Source organism: Serinus canaria, chromosome 2 (assembly GCF_022539315.1).
Source record: "Serinus canaria isolate serCan28SL12 chromosome 2, serCan2020, whole genome shotgun sequence".
In the NCBI taxonomy this organism is placed as follows: domain Eukaryota; kingdom Metazoa; phylum Chordata; class Aves; order Passeriformes; family Fringillidae; genus Serinus; species Serinus canaria.
Genome location: NC_066315.1, coordinates 96,224,718 through 96,237,737, shown reverse-complemented (window position 1 = coordinate 96,237,737; position 13,020 = coordinate 96,224,718). Strand labels below are relative to the sequence as shown.

The window sequence follows — 13,020 nt, the reverse complement described above, 5'->3', positions numbered from 1 at the left end:
AATTCCTGTATTAATTTCATTTGAGTATTACTATTTTCTATTAACATTTTTTAGCCTTATTTGTAATACAGGAAACAAGAGGGACTCTACTGTAGCAAAGAGAACACCAGAAAATGTTTACATTGTAATGTAAATTGTATAGAATTGGAATTGGAATTGTTTATTTTATGGGGGTGGTGCTGGTATTGGGTTTTGTTGGAGTTTTTGGTAATTCCATCAGTGAGCCTGGGGCTAATGCTCTTAGCAGAAGATTTGACATATAGAGAAATGGCAGCAGAGGAATTTTGAGAAAATACTCTTAATGCTGCCATTATATGGATAGGGGAAAGATATTAAATGCAATTCTATTCTGAAGGAGGTAATTCAAATGGTACACTCTCGGATTCTGTATCTATTGCTGTTCTGGGAAGAATCCTACTTGTTGGATGACATCTTTTTATATGAGTAATCCCTGAGTCATCCACTGATCAGATGAGTCATCAGTGTTTCTTAATTTTTATTTTGTTAGTAAATGTCAAAAGACTTTTTAATTTATTGATTTAGCTAATTAGTGGTGGATTTTTTTTTCCCTCTTTCTTCAGATTTTTTTCCTTATTGGACTTAAATTGTTTAGGTAAAAGTGAGGATGTTTAGTATTTCGAGCTGTACTTGTTAGAAGGTTTCGCTGCTCTCTGATACTTCAAAAATTCTATGGAATTTTATGCCTGCAGTAGAAATTGAAGCACATTGTGTCTTATTACTCTTTCGTTGTTGTTACTCCCAAAAATGACCAAATTCTGCAAGACTTCTTGCCAAAAATAAAAATTTGTCTGTTTAAAAAAGGTAGCTTTTTGAACCCATTTCTCTAAAAAAGCCAATTAATTGTTGCATAAAAGTAAATTTGGTTCAGAATATTCAGAAGAAGATTTTAAGAAATCAATAAAAATTCTAGCCTAAGTTTTGAGAAGGGAAAAAAGAAAAAGTTTTTATTTTTATAGCATGCCTTTATACATTATATTGCTTTACACATTTTTTCTTTTCTTTTAAAAATCAGTTTATATTGACGCGTTTCCTTAATATGAATTAAAGATACTGTAAACTTTATAGCATATAATTTGATACATAAAATAATTTATTTACAGTTTGTACAACAGAAGATCTGACTATTCTCAGTAAATTATACTTCTTACATAAACAAATCCATATTCATGCCTTGTGTCTCTGGAAATTTAGATCTTCTCTCTTTCAGAAATTAACAGAGATTATTGAAGTTCTGGAACTCATGTAGATTTTAGAGAATGTATGTTTTCAGGATTTTTCAAACCAAATTAATTGCAACTGATACAAATATAAGTTTAAAATTGATAGTGTTTGATCTTTAATCTACAAATATTGTACTTAAGCTTTAGCGTAAGTCTTTAGCAGTATCTGAGTTGTAAAACATTAATAATCTACATTTATTCTATCTTATTATCAATCCAATTTTATTTATTTAAATCAGGCTAATTAATGTATACTATTTGCACTTTTTATGCTTAATAACACTCTGGAAAACAGACAATGTACCTAATTTTTTGTAAGAGTCTCTGTCGTAGAATCCAGCATCATCTCTTAATTCTAATTGAAATATTTGGTAAGGAAATCAAACAACATGCTGTGTTTTTGAAACTTTTCAAAGCCCTTAACAACCATTACATTTTCATCAGAAGGAAAACTGAAAAATTAAGTTTTACATTTTAGTCAGACATAAATATTTCAGTTTCAGTAGCATTTTGGAATCAAAATAAATTAGGTTGGAAAGGGCCTAAGACGAGGAAGAGATCCAGCCCAACCCTATGCTCAAAGGTCGAATTTGAGGATAAATATGGTTGCTCAGAGCCACTCAATGCTTTGGATGTTTCCAGAAGCAGAGATGCCACAATTTCCTCAGAAAACCTCTTTATCTGGAGCTTTACCTGCATGCATTCAACAAGAGTCACCATCCTAAACACAACATATGATATTGCTACTGATTAATAAATGATTAGTAAATATTGTCTGAGGAAACAAGCACAGTGAGCTCCTGAGACACCATCTCTCTGTATATTTGCAATAGTTCTATGGCAATAAAGCAAAGTTTTTGAGAGGATTCTAAAATATTGTAAGAATAGAAATAAAATGGGTAAATTCATATCTATTTTAAGCAAGCATAATGCCGCTGGTTTAGTCAAAGGAATGCTTTTTTATCTCAGCCTAGGAGCTTCTTTAAATCTTGTCAGTTGTGATTTCACATTAAGTTTATTTTTTATTTTATGTTCTGTGTTTTTTCATCTACTTATTTCTTCATTTAATATTAATTTTTTTTATTTATTCAAGATCTCTTAACTCTTAAATAAACAATTTTTTTACACTGTTTGCAAATTGGTTATGACAACTGTTGCACATTAAATGTACCAAAATTATGAACCATTGTAAGGCTTCCAAGCCCAGAGCTATAATATAAGAAGAAAAATCTTTGATAAAGTGATAGAGATGCTTCCATTATTTCCACAAGATGCAAGAGTGAAATATATGTTCCCTTTTTTAATAAGAAACTCTCAAACTTACAAACTAATAACTGATCCCACATAATGGGATTAGAGCTAACACTGTTTCTGTTACAGTCAGGAAGAAGGATATTTGTCTCCAGCATTGAAGGAAATGGCAAGATGTATTTGTCCCTACCAGGACTAGGGCTGGAACAAGAGGCTGGATACACAATGTCTCTGTTTAGATTCTGATTCTATGGTCAATATACATTCTCAGTGCCAAAGTGAATTTGTCTCTCAAGAGAACAAAAAAAATAAAATTCTGAAGTTTGTGTTCTGAACAAAGCAATTACCTTGCAGTCAAAATAAACAGACAACATTTCTGCAGCTGTCTGAATCATGGATGCTTACTGTATCATTTTTCCCTGTGGCCCAAGAATAATGTTCCATCTGCAAAATGATTAAATGGATTTCATAGGTAAACTCATTTACGATTCCATTTTAATGGAGTTACCCTTCATTAGAGGCTGTCATTCAAAATTAATATGAGGAGCTATTATTGAGATACCAAAAGTGAAGAGCTGAATGTCATAGTACTCATTTTTCATAAGTATGAATGCTCTTGAAGTGAGAATTGAGCACTGAGAGCAGATTGATCAAATAAATATTTGGTGTAGTACTTAGTTACATTTTTATGTCAATTGCTTCTGTCAGTCAAAGCATGGCAAACTAAAGGAGAAAATACAACAGAACAAATATTCAAAGCAACAAGCACAAACAAAATATTGTCCTTCCCTTGTCCTTTCTGCTTATATCACTTCCACAATCTTGGAGGAAGGGTCTGGGTTTATTGTTTGTTGGGTTTTGTGTTGGTTTGTTTTGTTGGTTTTTTTGTTTTTTAAATTTTAATAATAACTGAAATGACTGACTATTCAATAAATTCATATTTCAAAATAAACAAGTGGGCACTGAGCCAGTACAAGTTTAGTGAGCTAGAAGACAATTTGTATATCACCACTGGCCTTATATTTTTACTTAGAAATTTACCTGACAATGGAAAGAAAAAAAAAAAAGCGTAAAGGAGAAGCATCCAGTAAATTTGTATTTTCAGTAAATACTGTGTGCAAAATATCTCTGTTGGCCTTTCTGATTTATTTGCTGAGTAATATATATTGCCAGGATGATGTGATCTTATATACTTCCTAATGTAATTCATACCATTTTCTGCTCTTGTTTCCTAGTAGATGTCTATATTTCTGTTCTCTTTAATAAAAGCCTGTATTGTCCTTCATATGTAATCATAAATTTTAGAGTATGATAATATGTATTCATAATTGGTGTGGGTCTTTTTTCGAGGTAAGCTGTGGGAAATGGATTTGTAGAGAGTTCTCAGGACCTGAGAACAGAAGGCCCACACCGTATGCATCCATATGCAAACTTTGAAACAAGAAATGTTGACTGAGAAATGTCATGGAATTGGACAGATATTGCTGAGAGAGAAATGGAGCTAGAAAAGTTTCAAAGGATGGCCTTGCAAATAAGACTGGATACTCTGGAGAACTAAAACTATGAAGGATGCACTGGACCAATGAGGGATAGTTTTAGATGATTGGCCTTAAGGCATCTACAGCATGGTGTGGCAAAAAGCTGATAGGGTAAGAAACGCTTATAGTGCATTGTAATTAGGAAACAGTTGGCTTCTGATTGTGATGGTGTGAATTATAGTGTCTGTATTGTCTCACCCTTCTCATGAGACTGAAAATGGAATAAAGGTTTCTAAAATGTCTCTCAGTTGCCCCATCTCTGGAGGAGGAGAAGGGTATTGTCCAACAGTATGCATTTTTGAGTCCTTTTAAAACACATAGCATCTTTAGTCAAGGGGAGGAAATAGTTCTTTGCAGCTATTCCATCACCTCAGCTTATATTTTGTTGATAGTAATGTGTAACGAGGGGGGAGTGGGTCAGAGAGAGAGACAACTCACACCCCAGGATCCCCATGCAACAGCAGATTGTTTTATTGTCGGCATCCTCCTTGAATAGAAGGATTTGAATCTCCTGGTCCAGACAGCTCATTGGTCTGGCCTAAACACTGCCCAGCTCCTGTGGCAGTGAGACGTCTGCAGCTCAGGGTGGAACATGATTGGGTCAAGTCCATGTATGTGTTCAAATCCATCCTATCACAGCTCAATCTAGGTGCTGGTTTATGGAACTGGGCTGGGCTTCTTATTTGTACCCAAATTATTTGTTCAGCCGCAGACCAGCTGTGACAGTAATGCTAATAAAATTTACATGTAATAATTAGTATTGTTTAGTTTGATTAGAGCATGCATCTGCTCCTGAAAATTATGATGCTTCAATTCTTATTTTACTGTTTGCTCTTATTACAATGGCAAACCATTGTCAGTAATTGGACTATTGTTTACTTCAAGAAAGTGGAGCAGTAATCTGCCTTCAGCAGCATCTGTGTGAAGCTACCATCTGTTCTTCTCAGGAGGTCATGAAGTACTGACTGTAAATTTTCTTCCTTTCACCCTGTGAATGGCGTCTAAAATTTCTTAATATTTGTGGCTAAGCAAAAAGCAACTTTTTGTGTATTAAGTTAATAAGACATGGTATAATATTTTAAAATATAGAATACATTACATCTCAGGAAATATCTTCAACCTTCAGAAGATGAAGGTTCACAGAGACTTTACAGCAGCCATCCAGCGCCTAAAGAGAGCCTGCTGGACAGGGATTTTTTATAAATGCCATGTAGTGATAGGACAAGGAGGAATGTCTTCAAACTGGAAGAGGATGGATTTCAATTAGATATTAGCAGGAAATCCTTCACTGCAAGAATTGCTAGGCACTGGAAAAAGTTGCCCAGATAACTTGTGCATGCCCCATCCTTGGGAATGCTCAAGGTCAGGCTGGATGCAGCTCTGAGCAATCTGGTCTTACTGGAAGGTGTCTCTGCCCAATGCAGTGAGGTTGGAACTAGATGATCTTTAAGGTTCTTTACAACTCAAACCACCCTATGTTTCTGTATACATTATCATCTGCTAATCTGCAAAGACTATGATTCTATGATGTGAAATCCAGTTTTCACTATTGCTTTAGCATTTTTTAATAATTTCCACAGGAAAATGTCCTGCAAAAGTGAGATAGCAATAAAGGAAAGCCTTCTGTAAGTTTAGAATTGATTTCATTATCAGTAAAATTTAAGAAATTTTTCCATCATGATAATCTGTCGTTAGGTTTAGAAGGTTACATTCAGACTTCTGATGATTAAGTCAATGTATTTTTTCTCTTGAGGAAGTTAAGAATTAAAATAAGGCCAGTTTAACATGTGTATCTCATTTATATTTTACAAAAGTCCCATATATATACGTATATATGCTCAGAGAAACTGTATTAATCCTGGCACATGGTTAATAGGCACTGTAGAGAGGAATGAGCCTCATTTTAACCTTAAAATTATTTGATTACAGAATTGTTTTCAAAATATCTTTAAAAAAATAGCAAGTGGGATCTTATTAGTTTTGAATTCATTGCTAATATCACAAAATATGCAGGGCAGAATTCTGTATAACTTCTGTACTGCAGTTTAGGATGTACTCTGTGATTCTGACATCAATAGCGATAAGGTTATGGATGAAAGGCTTTATAAACCTGCATTTGGGGCAAACCTCTTGAAAAAAATAACATTTGACCTGGAAATATTTTTGCATTTTATATCTGTTTTCTATAGCAAAATGTTCTCATGGGTTTTTTTGTGTCATTGCTTGTCAACAAGTGGGTATAGACATCCTTGTTGAAAATATAGAATATGGAAAATAATTTTAAAAAGGGGGGAAAAAAAGGAGAAAAAGAAGAGTAATATTATTAAAACAATTGAATTAAATTTGAAGTCTTCTTTCCTGAAATTAAAGTAAGAATACAAAGGCAGGTACTTGATATACTTATTATCTGTGGTTTGTATTTTGCCTTAATCCTTTTCTTCCCTCCACCACCAGATTCTCAATATTAAAATGGAAATATCAAGAATATAGGATTATAGACAGGGAAAAGTTTGGTACAGCCAGAAATGAAATCATCATCAACTATTCACAGGTAATCTGCAGTTCTTAATCTAAATGCAAGGTTAGTGGTATGACAAATTCTGGGCAAAGGGATATGGCTATGGTGGTCAGTCTTTTCTGGTTAGTCTTAGTGTATTATCAGTGTTTTCTTTCCACTACTTTATTATTTTTTAATACACATATGTAAAAACCCGTGTAAAAATAGAAAACTTAAGGCATGAGAAAAGAAAACACACTGCAGTATTTTCATCAAATTTTAAATATGCATTATTAGAGTGCTGGTATTTCCAAATTCTTGACAATATTAATCAGAATAAGTGGATTGATCAAGTGGTCAATGTAGGTTTGTTTCAGGAAACTGGAAAGATGAAAAATGCCCACTTAATACACGCACTGAAATGTTAATTATAGCCAAGTTCTGCTGATTTCATAAAGCTGAAGTCACATTTTCACACCAGCATTTGATGAACATAAATAACTAATGAGTAAAAATGTTATTTCTAATAAAGGTTCTTAATAAACCATAAAGAGTAGGTTGGAAAAATGGTGGTTGTTCAATTTTAGCATAAATAAAGGAAAAGCATGAGAAAATTAATCTAATAATCTTTATAGTGACAAATCAATTTTTAAAAATAAATTTGTAGGACAAAAAGCCAGTATTTTGCTGATAAGCAGCAATTTTCTGCTTAATAATTATCTTTTAGGGAGCAGTCACATTTTATTAAAATGACTAATTAACTCACTGTACTGCTGTGCTAATAGTGAAGGAAGCACAATAAATGAATATTGATAGCATGATTTTTTAATAAGAAAAGAATTAAATAACAATGTGTTCCCCATATTTCATAACAGCAATTTAAATGCAAATGTACAATAAAAAAATTATCCCCAGTGTCCCCCTACGCAGAAGGAATATGCGTTCTGGTAAAGGACATTCTTATTCAGGAAGAGGCCTGAGAAAAGAGATGAGCTAATAGGGAGATATCAGTTGTTAAAATGCAGTTGATCTGTTCAGCAGGGGGAGATTTCAAGAAGGGTTACCCCTCCTTGAACTCAGATTTCAAAAGCTGTAACCTCCAACAATCTAATTTCCTTAGTTTTATGCTTCTCAGCAATTGCAAAACCCATTTTGTCATTTGGAACAAAACTGGGAGTACAATTTTTGGAGAACAAAAATCTTTACTCTAGGAACGTGATATGGTATATGACTAATCGAGGTCTCATTGCGACCAACTGCACTTCTATCACATAATATTCAGGATTTTTGCTTTACTTGACAGACAATTCATAATGATCAAGGGAGCTACATAGAACACAAAGTAATGCAGGAAACTGGAGCTGGTGGAAATTTTTGTTGAGAAGGAGAACATGGAATAAATAGTAATGTAAAAGCAATTTGGAGATTTTAATCAGTCAGTATTTTTCCATGTCTAGTCATATTTGGGTCAATCATATATATAGACCAATAGGAATTTTGTAGTTAAAGAATCTCATATTAAACAGGAAGATTAGAGTTACGTGGTGATTCAAGGCATATGTTAATGATAAATTAGAACTGGTTTACATATTGTTTCAAGATAGCAATATGCTGTTTTGGAACAGTCCTTACCTTCTTTAGAGAGACCTGGCATCCAAATTTTATATCCAGCCAGATATTTGAACACTACTATCATATTTATAGCTTGATAACCTTACTTTGCTTTGGCATTTCTTATTTATAACTATGCAGTTATAAATAATTCATACTGAATATTTGCAGTTGCAAAGTGGAGAAAATTGGAAGACTATGAAAGAAAAACTTTCTTCTAGTACCTCCCAACTATGCTTCCAGAGTGATGAAGGGAAAAACAGATACCAGACTGACATTTGGACATGTTAGTAGGTGCAGTGCTATGTCATGTGGCAATAAGAGGTTTAATCCCACAGTGTTAGTTGTGTCATTACAAACGTTGCTAACAAATAGCTTCCTACTACGGAAATCTAGTATGGAAGCACTTGCATCAGAAGGTGAGCACAATACAAATAAATATTGCCTATGGAATTCTTCAGATGATGCTATAAGTTTCTATTATTATTATTATTGATACTACTGTTATTTTCATTCTCACTTCATATCATCTCTCTAGTTGAGCAGAACCTTTTTTTCATTTCTTTTGTATCTTGTTTTATTTCTCTTGCCCTTGTTTCTCTCTGATTAGAGTAGCCACAAATGTGAAAACTGTGGTTTTTACGTGAATTGAAGCAAGAATTGATGAAGGGACTTTCAACCTGAATTTATAATGGGAGTTATAACAACCATTTTCTTCACAATGCTGCATTTTCCTACAGTAGTTATAGCTAAAAGTACTGAGAAATTATTCATGTCAAAATTAGAATTAAAAATGAAGCTTAAAACTGCGGAAAGCAAAGAAAGGAAGAATTAGGTTTTCAAAAGCAACTGTAACCCAAGGCTAGGCTCTTTAAAAACATGGGAGCTGATAAGGGTGGAAATTAATAATGGAACTCAAAAAATGTTATGAATAGCTCCCAGGGCTAGAAGTAAATAAGATGTCATGCAACATTTCCGAAAAATAACACTGACAATCAAATGTAATCTTTTAATAACAGCCTCAGACAGGATCATACTAAACATACTGTGCTAATATATACTGTATTCCTGCCATTCAGCTCCACATCATTAGTAAAACGAGATTTATGTCTTTATAAACAGATCTGTAAAGGAGCTTTTTACTGGAATTTAGATTTTGGTTGCACACAGTTAGAAACTACCCATGTTCCTAAGCAGTACTTGTGCCACTAAAATGTAATGAACTCTGGAATTTCCTGTGTTCCTATCGCCTTGTAATAGCTCAGTAATGAGAATATCCATCAGGAAATGGTGGACTAGGTTCCTGCTTTTCTCTACTCAGATTTGCTGTTCCAGCTGTAAAACTCAGAAATAACCCCACATACCTGAGCTCCTACTCCAGTCTCAATAAAGTAACATTTTCTGCCTGTCCAAAACCACTCTGAATGAGTATTCAGGTACAGAAAATCACTTAATTTGCAATTGTAATAATTAGCAGGTATATAAAAGTCTCACTTCTACAGCCATTGGTCATATTTTTCAATCACAAACCAGTACACGTGTATTTTGAATTTATCTCTTCTGAAATGGAGTTACTTGCCAGAAAATAAATTGAATAAATAAACAGAGACTTTTTCATATACTGGTGCTCCATGACAAGCATTGATCAGAAGTTTGGCTGTAGTTCATAATTTAACTAGCAGCTTTAACTAGAAGCATGTTTAAGAGGTGTTATGGTGACTAAGAGAAAAACAAGAAATACACATTATACCAGTCTGCAGCCATTCTTCAGTTAAAGATTAAGTACTTGTGTCTCTTTTGGTTTTACACTTACTGCAGGTCATCTTCAAACCTCCTTCTTTTTAGCCTTTAGAAAAATACTGATGAAGAGACTCATTTGAGACAAAATAATAGATTATATGTGAAAATACTATCCATATCAAATGCTTTCAAACAATGTAAATGGTCAAATCTATCCACATTCTTCACACTCTCTTTTCTTTGGATGAACACATAGTCATAATCAATTCCTCTGACAGTTTTGAATCAGAGTTAGTGTTTGGAAAAACAAGTTGAATGTTTTCAATCGTATCATCAAATAAAGTTATGAAGGAAATCAGACTTGTATAAGACTTTCCTACTTACTCCAGTCAAAGTATAACATGGTCTCCATCACCTGCCTGAGCTGTGCCCCAAAAGGCAGTTTAGAAAATGTAAAATTTTCACAGCACTGGAAGACTGTGTGTCCTTACTGACTACAGATCTTCTTTCACAAGCTGATACTGTCATCAACAAATTTTTGCGTAGCACTTGTCATATGTTCTGAAATTTGACACAGTTTGAGGTTGAAATTATTCATTTGTAAAGGAATTATCTACAACATCCATTAACTTTCTCAGAATTTCAATTCCCTTTCGAAAGCTAAAGACCTTTCTTGAACACTCACAGCATTAGAAGGATGTTAATCTACAGCTCTGTTTTAGATGATTTTGTTCTTGTTTTACATAAGAGGTATATGGGAATCTCATCAGAATATAGCAATGTTTTTTTCTAGTGGTGTTGAGATATTCTCATGCATAAGATGTAGGCAACTGTTTGGACACATTAAGAAAAATCCATGGCAATATTTCATAAAGATATACCTTCCTATGTGAATAGTCAAACTTTTAGCTCTCTTGGATTGTGATACTTAGTTGGCTTACTAAAGACTCTCAGATAGGGAGCATAGGCAGCCTTTTGTGGCTTGCAAAATCACTTATGCTTCTTGAGTTTTCAGCTAGCATTGGCCTAAATCCTTGATTTCCCACTATATAAGCTCCAGAGTGATATTCTTTTATATGCTGGAGCTCATCATTAAACCTGAGTGCTGGGAAAAAAATTAAAAATTAAAAAAGATATGCAAAGTTACTTTTTAAATTAAGCATTTGATGACTAGGAATATAACGTACATGAGTAGTTTAAAACTAATATGAGCTGAAATTCTTCCAATAAACAATGATTAAAATGACTCAAAACTATAGTTGCTGGGTTGGCTTTTTGTAATTCCTAAATGTCAACTAAACACAGATGGATGTGCTGCATGTAGCAGAGCACTCTATAATTACTGTCAGGAGTGGCACCACTCAGCCTGCTGAGTGAGAAGGCTGGGCTTTGGCTTGTCGTTTTTTCTTTCTTCTTGTATAATATCCATGCTTATCTATTAAAGTGCTGGACTGTCTGACTAAGTTTTTATTGTTGAGATGGCCTTTGTCAGAGCCAAATGGTTTTTTGGGTGAAGACTTTTGTTTTTTGTTTTTTTTTTTTGTGTCAGTGTTGTTAGGTTTTTCTGTAACACCAAAACCAACAAACCTATAGCTCCCTTCTGAGTGGCTTCTGAGGTTATGGAAGTATACTTACATCCCACTGTGAGAAAGGTTTTTTTGAATTTGTTGTATTTTTTAATCTTATAAAAATATGTGAAAAAATATTGCAGGCTGCTTGACTAACTTCCACTATTGCCATCCTCTAGTGACTCTTTGCAGTCCCCAAAAGTTTCAAATTTCTTACTTAAATTTTCAATATGACATGGACAATAATGTGACTTCTGAAAAAAGTTCCTGGAACAATGAATAAACCTAGATATAAACCCTTTAAAGTCAGAGACATTGACGAAAGATTTTATTTAAAGTTATGTAGAAATACAAAGGAAATCTCTTAAAAAACTCTTCATATCAGGATTTCAAATATTTGGTATAAAGTTCATTGTAAAACACAGAGAAAATATAGTGAAACAAAAAGCATAAAAAATGGTCAAAACCACACAACAAAAGAAAGAAATATTACAATTAAGTGACCTGTGTGGTTAATTACAGAGAGTTATTTAAGAGGTTTAGGTGGATGTTGCTTTTTAGACTACATCCACCACTCACCCTGCATCAACCAAACTTGTTACTTTGTTGTAGAAGGACATTGGATTTGACAAGCACCATTTCCCTTGGTGAACCTAAGCTGGCTTTTCCCAATCCCCTGCTTCATCTGACTTTTGAGAACCTCCAGGAGCATCTATTCCATAACTGTCTCTGGGATGAAGTAAGCCTGATGGGCCTGTAATTTCCTGGATCCTCCTTCAAGACATTCTTGTTGATGGGGGTGACATTAGACTCCTTCTATTCTTCAAGGACATCCCCTGACCTCCATGTCCTCTCCAAGATCATGGAGAGTGGCCTTGCAATTGTGTCAGCCAGCTCCCTTAACACCCCTGGGCAGATAATATTGGGCTCATGGGTTTTTAGGGGTCATGCTCATGTAATCATTCAGACACAACCCTTCCTTCCCTGACAGCAGCTCTGTCTTTTCACCAACCTGGATTTTTGTTCCCAAGGCCAGGAAGCCAGCAGGCAAAGGTAAAGAGTCTGTTGGGGACCCCTACCTTTCTAGATCTCCTTTTAACATCAGGCTAATATTTTCCTTCTGATTTTGATTGTTATTTACATACCTGAAGAACACTTCTTGTATTTTTTAACTTCTCTGGCCAATTTCAATTTGAGCTGAGCTCTTGCATTTCTAACTCCATCTCTGCATACCCTGGTAGTGCCCTTGTAGTTCTCAATGGGTGTTTGTGCACTTTTCCATTTTTGGCACCATTCTCTTTTTTTGCATTTGAGCAGACTCAGATACTTGCAGTTAAGCCAAGGGAGTCTCTTGCTTTGCCTGCTTTCTTTTACCTTAAGGAGGATGAACTGTTTTTTTGCTTCCAGAAGAGTGCTCCCAGAAAGCTTCTAGTATTCAGTAACTTCTTTATCCTCCACAGAAGCTTCCTGCAGAATCTCTCCCAACCAAGCTCTGTGCAAGCTGAAGCTTCCTCTTCCAAACCCAGAAATTTTGTCTTAGAAATAACCTTCAGTGTGCTCAGCAGGATCCCAGA

The 13,020-nt window shown here is 34.4% G+C and overlaps 1 protein-coding gene across 3 annotated transcripts in view; it reads left to right on the top strand.

Annotated features, from left to right (window-relative positions):
- The window catches only part of CCDC102B (coiled-coil domain containing 102B), a 140,739-nt gene that overhangs the window by 98,280 nt on the left and 29,439 nt on the right, over positions 1-13,020 (top strand). The window lies entirely within an intron of this gene.